The sequence below is a fragment of the Ailuropoda melanoleuca genome, chromosome 15 (assembly GCF_002007445.2).
Source record: "Ailuropoda melanoleuca isolate Jingjing chromosome 15, ASM200744v2, whole genome shotgun sequence".
Classification (NCBI taxonomy): domain Eukaryota; kingdom Metazoa; phylum Chordata; class Mammalia; order Carnivora; family Ursidae; genus Ailuropoda; species Ailuropoda melanoleuca.
The window spans coordinates 43,401,449-43,413,494 of NC_048232.1; positions in this window are offsets into that span (position 1 = coordinate 43,401,449).

Consider the following 12,046-nt stretch of genomic DNA (forward strand, 5'->3'; position numbering starts at 1 on the left):
AGTATAATTGATACACAATATTACATTAGCTTCAGATGTACAACATAGCAGTTCAACAAGTCTATATGTTATGCTATGCTCACCACAACCATAGCTATCAGCTGTCACCATACAATGCTACTATAATCATTGACTATATTCCCTATGCTGTACCATTTCTTCTCATGATTTATTCATTCCATAACTGGAAGCCTGTTCTTCCCACTCCCCTTCGCCCATTTTTCCTATCACCTGACCTCCCCTCCTCTGGCAACCATCAATTTGTTCTTTGTATTTATGGGTCTATTTCTGTTTGTTTGTTTTGTTTTCTAGATTCCACATATAAGTGAAATCATATGGTATTTGTCTTTCTCTGTCTGACTTATTTCACTTAGACTTTTACCATTTAGATCCATCCATGCTGCTGTAGATGGCAAGATATCATTATTTTTTATGGCTGAGTAATATTCCATTGTGTATATGTATCAATCTTTATCCATTCATCTATGGATGGACACTTGGGTTGCTTCCATATCTTGGCTATTGTCAATAATGCTGCAATAAATATAGAAGTGTATCTATCATTTTGAATTAATATTTTCATTTTCTTTGGGTAAATACCCAGTAGTGGAATTATTGGATTATATGGTATTTCTGTTTTTAACTTTCTGAGGAAACACCATACTGTTTTCCACAGTGGCTGCACCAGTTTGCATTCCCACCGATAATATACAAGGATTCCTTCCTCCTCAACACTTGCTGTTTCTTCTTTTTTTTATACTAGTCATTCTGACATATATAAGGTGATATATCATTGTGGGCACAATCATTTTAGAAAATTGTTTTTGCAATATCTGCCAAAGCTGAACAGATACATAGCTATGACAATTCAGTTTCTAGCTACATACCTGACAGAAATGAGTTTGTTAATGAGACACATTTACAAAAATACGCATTGCAGCATTCTTCACAGTAACCTAAGCCAAAATCATCAGAATAGATAATGTACAGTATGTTATATACCAGAATACTACACAGCAGTGATATTATACATGATATTACTGCACGTAACTACAGGGATGAACATAAACAAATGCTGAGCGAAAGGAGCCAAATCCAGAAAAATATAACCTATGTAATTCCTTTCATATAAATTTCAAAAACAGACAAAACTGGTTTATCAAGTTAGAAGTAAGAAGAGTAACCACCTCTTCTTTAGACACTGAAATAGGATAAAAGGGGATTTCTGGGGTGCTCATAACAATTCATTTCTTTATCTGGCTGATTAAATGAGTGTGTTTATCTGGTGAAAATATATTGAACTATGCATTTATGAATTATTTATTTTCTATATGCATTTTATAGTTTAATAAAAGTTTTCTTAATGTCATTATTCCTCAAAATCAGTTAAACCTTTTCCACTGCAGCCCTGCTCACATTTTCCCTAACTTGGGCAAGAATTTCCTGGGCTTCCTCTGCTCCATTGTGTACCTCCCTGGGTATAGCCTGGAGTAAAGTGAAAATAATAATAATAATAAAAAAAAACNCTTAATGTCATTATTCCTCAAAATCAGTTAAACCTTTTCCACTGCAGCCCTGCTCACATTTTCCCTAACTTGGGCAAGAATTTCCTGGGCTTCCTCTGCTCCATTGTGTACCTCCCTGGGTATAGCCTGGAGTAAAATGAAAATAATAATAATAATAAAAAAAAAAAAAACCCAGACAAATGAGAATATGGCTACTCTACATAACTTCCAATAAATTATATGATTGTTCAAACTGAACATGAAGATTTTTTATAGGAAACCTCCTCCCCCTTACATTAAAAGCAGAGATTGAGAGAGGATAACCAGGAAGAAGAGTGCCGTGTGGCCCCAAGGGGAGAGGAGGAGCAAACTGCATACCTCCTCATTTCCTGAAGGATAAAGCATGCACTCACATGACCAAGGCAGCCATTTTGTGCCCCATCCTTTGAGCTATGGTCAGGCCTTGAAGACTCACTCAGGGAAGGTCAGATCAGAAAGGATTGGGTCTCTCTGTCTCACAAGAGTTTTCCAGTTCTTCCTACCACAAGCGGGCATGTATGCCCCCAGAGTGACCCAATGGCAATGGCTACCCAAGTTCACCACTGATCTGCTCTCTGTATCAGTGGCAGGGCCACCCTAAGGGCGCTCTAGATAAAACCACAGTGACAACCACACACATCTTTACCAGCTCTGCTCTCCTCTTCTTGTTCTGCCAGCCCTGGTCACACTTATGTTGACCTCCATGCTACTTAGGGTCTCCAATGTCTCCAATGTCAACCTCACTGGAAGCACCTTATGCTCTGGAAGCTCCATCCTGCCCCCAACCTATAAAAAATTTACCTAGCCTATGTTGCTGCTACCCACATGGCATCAGGTAACTGAGACTATGATGACTAACTAACCCATACCTAGGTAGGAATAGCTAAGACATTCTAAATGCAGATAAGCATTTTTGCAGGATTCTTTCACATCTTAGCTCAAGGAATGATGAATGGGAAATTTGGGAGAAATGTCAGGCTTGTAGTGGAAAAATTTGGTTAAATGTCGTTTTGTAATGTTCTGTGCCTCTTTCGCATATGTTAGGCTAGGCCTTACCTACCCCTGACCCTCTGACTTTCTCTTAACGTTAAAATTTCTGTGACCTCTTTGGAAATATTTGTGGTTGACTGCATTCACTGTAATTGAGAAAAAATAGAGAGTGTTTTTATATTTTTGCATAGAATCCCAGAATAGATGTGTTATTTGGCATTGGGTTAATGTCAGGGACCTACAGCATATTTACTACCAGGTAACCATTAATTAACTTCCCAAGGATGTCCAAAATACCTCTCCCAGAGACCCCTCTCAGGACATGTTCTCACATCGTGTTTGCCAATGGGATTCCCCTGTATCACCCTAGTGGTTTAGTATTCTCGACAATGACTTACAAAATGAACTGGATTGGGGGAAAGAACTGGAAGCTAGCATCACTTTACCTCAAGAGCCACAAATGCTTCCTTCTTTCATTTTTTTGCACCCACAGATACAACCAAAACTCCGCTTTGATCTTTTGAGATAATCCACTTTCCTAGATGTCTACCTTTGTCACATTGTGTCACTAGGTCATTCATTCCATGAAGTGGAGAAACTACAGTCAAATTGGCAACAGCTCCATTCATCAAACTAAATGAAAAGTTCTGGCATTCTGGTAGAAGTTCTATCCTGAAGTCCTAATCAATCCACAAAGGACCTTCCATGCGTTTACCAAAAGCCACTTCTCTCCACAAGTCAGCCTCTCACAGGAGCTGAGTGACTACTGTGTACCCAGCCCCCTATTAGTCCTTGTTACACAGGAGAGAAGAAACATAGGGAAAGTTCCACATGTTATAATTGAATTAGTGAGACAAACAAAAAGAAAAAGCAATTAGAAGGCATTGCAATAACAAACAGTATTAACATTAAGTATAACAGAGATTCATGTTAGAGTGAGAAACGTGCATGTACAGATTTCTTGTTTAAAGTCCCCCTGTGTTTAGAAATCTCACTGTCTTCCTTTTTCTGTTTCTATTAGAGAATAGAAAGAAATTTGCCCTTCAGGGTCCCAAATGAAGTTAAAGAGTTACTGGTGCCTGTTCACAATTCTGTTCTGAGACCCAGTAATAAAAGGAATCAGAAAGCACTGTAATAACATTATTTTGGAGTGACAGCCTTCTAGGCCAGTAGAGAGCCAGCCAAAACTACAGGCCCTCCCTTGGATGTCCAGACCTCGAACCAGTTTCAAAACAAGAGTATTCTCCTAAACAGAACTCCTCAATAATGGATGCTATGGACTGTCTTGTAAAGGAGCAAACTCCTATCACTAGAATTTGGCATTACTCATGTAGGACCTACCCTGCTGGCTAATTTACATAGTCCATTTATGATCCTAACCATCATCCTCCAGGGGGGCATGTTGCAGATGACTAAACAGCCTCAGAGGGTTTATGTGCCTGTTACTTGTCAGAGGAGCTGTGTCCTTCAGGTGTTTATTACAAGGATCCCTCTCAGGGAGGCCTCCCCAGCCACCTCAACAATTGCCAACACTACCAAATATATATATTCACTATTTTCTTTTTGTATTAGTCACCAATTGCTATGTAACAAATTGCCCCTAAAATGTAGCAGCTTAAAACAACAAACATTTGTTATGTAATGTAATTTCTAAGTGTTTGGCAACTCATGATGTTGTAGTCAAGATGGCCACCGTTGCGTTCACAGGAAGGCTTGGGGGGGCCTGGAGGATTCACTTCTAAGAAGGCTCATTTACGTGGCTGCTGTTGGAGGCCTTGTATCCTTACCACATGGGGTTCTCCAGACAACTACTCATGATACGGCCTCTAACATTTCCCACAGTGTGAGATCTAAGACAGAGAGCGGGGAGTCACAGTGCCTTTCACGACCTTGTCTCCAAAGTCACACACCATCACTTCTGACTGACTCCATTCATTTGAATGAGCCATGAAGTCCAGCCTACACATGAGGAAAAGGAAATTAGGCTCAATCTCCTGGGGCTAGGATTATCGAAGGTCGTATTTAAAATCATTACATCCTCCATGCTATTTTCCTCCGTGGCATTCATTACCAGCTGACATAACACACTTTATTTCTTGGTTTATTGCCTGCCTTATGCCACCGGACTGTAACCTCTAAGGGAATTTTCTCTGTTTTATTTACTGTTGAATCCTCAAAACGGTGCTTGGAATACAGTAAGCTCAGTAAATATTTGATGAACAGGTTGATAGAGGAATGAATAAATGAAGCAAAATTGAAGAGATCAGCAGAGGCCAGGCTGTGGAAGACCTGCAAGGCCATATCACCATGTCAAGTAGTTTGGACTTTGCCCTAGAAACATGGGAAGCTATCAAAGCGTTGTAAGCAGGTCACGTCACATCCTGGATGTTGCAGAGTGATTCTTGCATCGGTTGTGGCATTTGAACTCCATTCCTTTGAGGTCCTTTCTGACTCAGAATGTGGCCCAAATTGCCATGACCCAGCCCCTTTCGGCTTCACTGCTGGAGCTGGGCCCACCCCCAGAGTTCCGCTGACTGTTGAAGTAATCTCGCCATTTGGAAATTACTTGCTATAACTAATTGACAATTTTTAGTTTCCTGGCCAATTATTTTTCACTGACTTAGGAAAAAAGTCAAAGACTTTTACAACAAAACCATATTATTATTCGAGGTTACAAAAAAAGTTAGAGTCGGTAAATTCACAAATATAGAATCAGCAAATAAAGAGGAAGTAAAGGAGAAAACAAATAATAGTGTCACATTCCATATAGCGTTCAAGTAAAATGAAGACAGAGTAAGAGTCCGTGAGCTGTTGTGATTATAAGGTACTTGCTGACATCTGTTGGAGCACTTCCATGGGAGTGGTTGCGACAAGGATTTGGTTGCTATGAGTTGGGAAATACTTGGGGGGTGGAGAAATGGAGAGAAGGGAGACGGAAGAGTTTTAGGAAACTTGGTTGTGCTGGTCAGAGGGGAGCACACTCATTCACTGTTGAAACGTACGCTCTGTGAGGGTAGGAGTTCTCTTCTCTCGTGTTCATTGCTGCTTCTTCAGCATCAGGACAGCTTCGAGGAGGGCCTGACACAAAGGTGCTCAATACAAATCTGTCCCCAATAGGCCTGGTCTGACGGAGCCGGGAGGGACCTTCAGGATCATGTGCCCTGACCCCTGACTCTACAAAGAAGAAAACTGAGGCCAAAAATGCTGAACGATTTACCAACAGTCCCACAGCTGGCTGGGGGTGGAATTATGGCTAGAAAGCNTTTTTTTTTTTTTTTTTTTTTTTTTTTTTTTTGCTGTACCATGAAGCCAGAAGTAGGAGAATGGAAATGAGGGAGAAAAAGGTCTTTGGCCTCAGGCTCCTGGGTGGCTCAGCCGGTTAAGCGTGTGCCTTTGGCTTGGGCCACAATCCCAGCATAATGGGATCTAGTCCCGCATCTGGCCTCTGCTCAGCAGGGAGCCTGCTCTTCCCTCTGCCTGCTGCTCCCCCTGCTTATACTCTCTCTCTCTCTTTAAAAAAAAAAAAAAAAGGATTTGGCCTCATTATAAAGCAGGGATTTCAGCATATGGAGAGGCTGAAGAAAGCAAACTGCAAAACAGTGTGGATAGCATTTTGTAAAACTCCATTTTTATGAAGTAAGAACAATCTAGCCATCATACCCCTTTCTTAAAAATGGGGAGTACTAAACAGTTAAAATGGTTTTCTCTGCAGGGTGGGATTACAAAGGACCTTCACTTTTAACAGTACGTATTTCTTCAGTGTTTGAATTTTATCTCAGTGTATGCATGCCTTTTGTTAAGAGAAAAATAAAAGAAATACTTTTAATGCCTATGAGGAAAGTCACTACTGTTGGAACTGTACAATGTTGGCTAAGGACATTAGTGACTCTTCAACCAACATAGAAAACAAGTTTTGTGAGGATGCCTGTCACAGCCTGGAACGACCGCCGGAGTTATCTCCAAACACCAGAGGGATCTAGAAGGAGAATGGGAGAAGCTAGAATTACTATGCAAAATGGGAGAAAGAGAAGGTGGTGAAAACACAGGGAAACATTCCCACTATGGCAAGGGGGCCAAAGTATGTTAAAAACAAACCACAGATAATCTAGGAATTAATAACATGGGCACCTACGGAGAAGGAGAATGACTCAGAGGTTTGCAGTATCAAGCACAGAGCGTTTCCTGCCCGCTCCTACATCTTGCTCTGCTCACCTTCACACACGCACGCACAGAGAGCCACCGCGCTCCGCTGTCTGCACAGTTCGTAAGTTACCAAACCCGCCACGCTACCTTCATCAAGGCTGCTCCAGGAGCCAATGCCGTGAGGCCTGCAGAGAGTAAAGCACAGCAGCACACTCATAATAAGCTGTTTTCGTGGTGGCTGAATAAAAAGGCAAGCTTCATAATGCCTAACCCTTAGGGAAATGCACAGATTTATTTTATGTACACTTGCATTTTCTCTTAATTAAACACCGTTGTGTTATTGGAAGTGGAAAATGTTGGGTGTACATGTATCCTGACGAAGGATGGTGCTGGAAAGTCTCCGAAAAGGTGATTCAGCTTTTTTAGAACGTGGTGGACAAGAGATGATTTAGGGGGCTTGTTAGCCAAAGTTCAGGGAGACACTCTCTTTTCTTTTCCAGGCTGTAAAGTAATAGGATCTTTTGAAAAGTCAGTGAGCAAAAAGCTTAAGCTCCAAGAGACAAGCACCAAAGCCTAAGACTTTCAACTCAGTTACCACTTGGTAGTAATTAGATATTCCCTGAGTCGGCTTCTCAGTTCTCCTCCAGGGAGGTTCCTTTTCAGGAACTGTTTCAAAGATCCAAGTAGAACAGGAGATCAACTCCCCACTCACCCCGAACCCCACACACTCCTCATGCGGTCCCACCCCCATCCCCGCAAAGAAGAGGTGTAAAAGAGCATCATTCATCATCACTCCAGCCCGTAACTGTCCACTGCTGCTGCCCTTGCGAGGAGATTAATGATGGAAGAACGCTGGTGCTAGTCTATAGTGACGTGTAAAAAGGCAAGACTTATACACACAATATAACTGGCAGGAGTGATTTTCTTTCCCCTTTAAAGCACTAAGAGAAGGACGTCCTCTCTTCCCTAAAAGAAGTACTATCAATCATTAAAAAGTGCTCTAAAGCCTCAATAATTAAAGCAGTGTAGTACTACCTAGACAAATAGACAAATGGACCAATGGAAAAGAACAGGAAGTCAGAATTAGAACCAAATGCTTACATTTGGTATATGACAAAGGTAGCATCTGGAGTAAAAATGGACTATTTCATAAAATGTGCTGGGGCAATCGGGTAGTCACATTCAAAAAGACAAAGTTAGATTCATAACTAACGTAACGCGCATCACAATATCACCAAATAAAAATTTAAACATGGGTGGAAAACAGAAGAAACTATAAAATACAATAAGAAAAGAGGGGAATCCGTTTGTAGTGTCAGAGTAAGAAAGGCTAACTGTGGCTCCAAATCCAGGGATTATGAGAGAGAATAATGATGCACTCAACTCTATAACAAGCAAAAACCCTCTGAATGGCAAGATGATAGCAGTAGTAATTATGACAATAACAACATACCAAGGGCAATGCCAAAAGATAAGTGACAACCTGGGAAATATATTTGTCACTTACATCTCAGGCAACGTAATCTTCCCACTCCATGTTTCTCACAGAAAGGAAACATAAGTGCCCTTAAACATATGAAAAGATCTCAACCTTAGTCCTAAAAAAACAACTATAAATCAGAACTGCATTAGGATACCATTTCTCGCCTACCAGATTGGCAAAAATCCAAGAGTGTGGTAACATGCTCTATCAGCAGGGTGGTGGAAAAAGGATTTTATATAACGTTGGTAGGAGAGTCCTATAAAGGACGATTTATCAATAACCATCAAAACACATTTATCCTTCCACCTACCAGTCCCTCTTCTGGGAATTTATCCTGTAGATACAGCTGCATGGAAAAAAAAATTCATTTATACAGGTTTATTCATTGCATGTTCTTTGTAATTACAAGATTGCAAATATTTTAATATTCATTATGATTATCTTAATGTCCTAAATGCTCATTAACGGGGACTAATTAGGTAAAGTAGAGCATAGCCACGCAATGGAATACTAGGCAAATGTAATGAGTGAAAAGTGAAGCTTGCAGTGAGTAGTAAATAAGTCCTAGCGATCTAATGCACAGTATAGTGAATAAAGACAGCCATACTGTATTATAATTACCAGCTTGCTAAGAGACTAGATCTTAACTATTTCAACCACTAAAAAGAAATGATTATGTGATAAGATAGAGATGTTAATTATTGCTATAATGGCAACCATATTACAATATGGAGATGTATCAAATCAACATATTGTACCTCTTAAATTTACACAATGTTATATGTCAAATATATTTCAGTGAAAAATAAAAATACATGTACTAAAAAAAAAAAGAATAGAAAGCAGATCTTTTCCACATGTTAACATAGAAACATTACCAGGTGTAATATTGTGGTATAATAAGATATATTTGGTCCCTCATCCCTGGCACAGATTTTATAACATCCTTGTGATTGATTTCCTGAGTGATAAGGCTGATAGGATCATCTTTTTTTATTTGGTTTTTGTCCCCGATTCCTGACACAAGAGCTTCTAAGTCCCTTCGTATCTCCAGTGATGAGTGCCTTTTTGAATGCAAGGAGTAGACTCCTGGTCTTTCCCCTGATAGCTTCAGGATGGGTGCTGGTTATACAGAAACCAGACCAAGGGAGGATTAGAGGATTAAAACTTTCAACCCCATCCCTCAGAACTTCAGGGAGGGGAGAGGGGCTAGAGATGTGAAAATCACCAATGGCCAAAGACTTAATCAATCATGCTTATGTCAGAGAGCCTCCATAAAAACTCTAAACGAAGGGGTTTGGAGAACTTCCAGGTTGATGGATTTGTCCGTGTGCTGCGAAGGTGACATACCCCAGACTCCATGGGGACAGAAGCTTCTGTGCTCTGGACTCTTCCGGATCGTGCCCCTTTATTGGAACATTCATTTCTATTCTTTATAATAAACCATAGTAATAAGCAAAGTGTTTCCCTGTGTTCTGGGAACCATTCTAGCAAATTATGGAACCCGAGGAGGATGAAACAGCCACGAAAGTCCTCACGCAAAAGAGGAACTCGAGGCTATCTTGTGCAGGCAGGGAAGCTGAAGAAAGCAGGACTGTGTAGCCAAAGGATGCAGCTTATAGATTCAGTCCAGCAGCTTACCGGTTACATTTTCTGAAAATCAATGTACCATGGTGCTAAAGACAAACCTCCAAAATCGGTTGGTTTGAATTTAGCCCCAAGTACACCATTTAGAAAGGGTGTGAACTCAGCCAAGTTACTTCATTCCTGTAAACCTGTTTTCTCACCTACAAAATGCAGGTGATAAGGGGGAAGATTATCCACATATGGGCACGTAGCACAATGCCTGGCACATAGGAAGGGCTTAGTAAATGGTAACCATTAATATTATTTGGACTGTGTTAAAGGGGGCCTGATATTCTGTATCTCATTAGGCAACATATCATGCAGAGTCATTGCAGTATTGAATACCAAATGTTTTCACTACCTCTCTGTCGTTTTATTTTTCATTTCTTTTTTTTTAAAAATATTTTATTTATTTATTTGACAGAGAGAGACACAGCCAGCGAGAGAGGGAACACAAGCAGGGGGAGTGGGAGAGAAAGAAGCAGGCTCCCAGCAGAGGAGTCTGACGTGGGGCTCAAACCCAGGACTCTGGGATCACGCCCTGAGCCGAAGGCAGACGCTTAACGACTGAGCCACCCAGGCACCCCTATTTTTCATTTCAACTCATTTAAATTAAAGAGAATAAGGCCCTCATTTGTCCAGCTCCTACTGGAGCCCCGTGTGTAAAGGCATGAGTGTGAGTGTGGCAAGTCTTCCAAAGAAACCCACTCTTTATGTTCCAGGTATAGAGGGCTACCCCCTTAGAGCAGGAAACAAGCCACTTCTAGCCAGTTAACCACATGGGGGAGAAAATCTCAACTCTGGTTGGGCATCTTTGATTGAAGTCAGCAAATCCTTTAAAAGCAGTTAAATCATTTGGCTTCAGAAAACCTTTTCCAAACAGGGTGCAAATAGCAGTTTGGCTTTTCCCCCCAGCTTTATGGAGATGTTATTGACATATAACATACGTAAGTTTAAGGTGTACAATGGGATGACTTGGTACATGTATATATTGTGAAATAGTCTGACAATAGTTTAGTCAACACTTCCATCCCTGTACATAATTACCATTTTTTTTGGTAGTGATTAACAGTGAAGACCTACTCTCTTAGCAACTTTCCAGTATATAATGCAGTATTGACAACTATAGTCACCACACTTTACATTAAATTCCCAGAACTTATTCATCTTACAGCTGGAAGTTTGTACCTTTTGACTGACATCTCCCCATCTCCCCCCCCAGCCCCTGGCCACCATTCTTCTTCCTATGAGTTTGGCCTTTTTAGATTCCATACAAAACTGAGATCATACAGTATTTGTCTTTCTCCATTTGACTTACTTCACTTAACATAATGCCCTCGCGGTCCATCCATGTCGTTGCCAATAACTGGATTTCATTGCTTTTATGGCTAAATAGTATTCCACTCTATACATATACTATATTCTCTTCATCCATTCATCTGTTGATGGACACTTAGGTTGTTTCCATGTCTTGGTTTTTGTCAATAAAGCTGCAATACACGTGGGGTTACAGAACCTCTTTGAGAGAGTGTTTTCAGCCTGGACTATATGCCCACAAGTGGGATAGCTGGGCTATATGTAATTCTATTTTAATGTTTTTGAGGAAACCTCTACTGCTTTTCATAGCGGTTGCACCAATTTACATTCCCAGAAACAGTGCACGAGGGTTCCCTTTTCTCCACATCCTCACCCACACATGTCATCTCTTATCTTTTAATAATAGCCATTCTGACAGATATGAGCAATTTCGCGTTAGCTGTTGTTTACCGTTTGCATGGTAACAGAAGTATGCATGCCCTCCTAGGAGATTCAGTAATACTGTCCTTGGTGACTAAGACCTGAGCCACTATGCAGAGAAATCATTTCACTGCCGCATCAGTGCAGGGGCGTTTATCCATTACCTTTTGAGATGTTGCAGCTCTACGAGGCTGCTGCTTATCTGGGAATCTCATTTAGGGGATGAGATTATTCATGCAGAATGTTTACTACAATGCTTACAGATGCCATATGCAACTTGATAAATCTTTCAAATGCAAGTAATAATAATTCTTATTCCACATAATTATTGTGGTACTAAATGAATTAATGTATATAAAACACTTAGACTAGAACAGGGGCATCGTAAGAGCTCAATGAGTTAGACGCTGAAGACAGCAAAGCCTCCTCCTATTACCATGATTATTACCCAATCCTGCTTGGGGGAAGAAGAAAAGTTCATCAGGAATTAATGATTTAATTAATTTATATATTTTTAAGGATT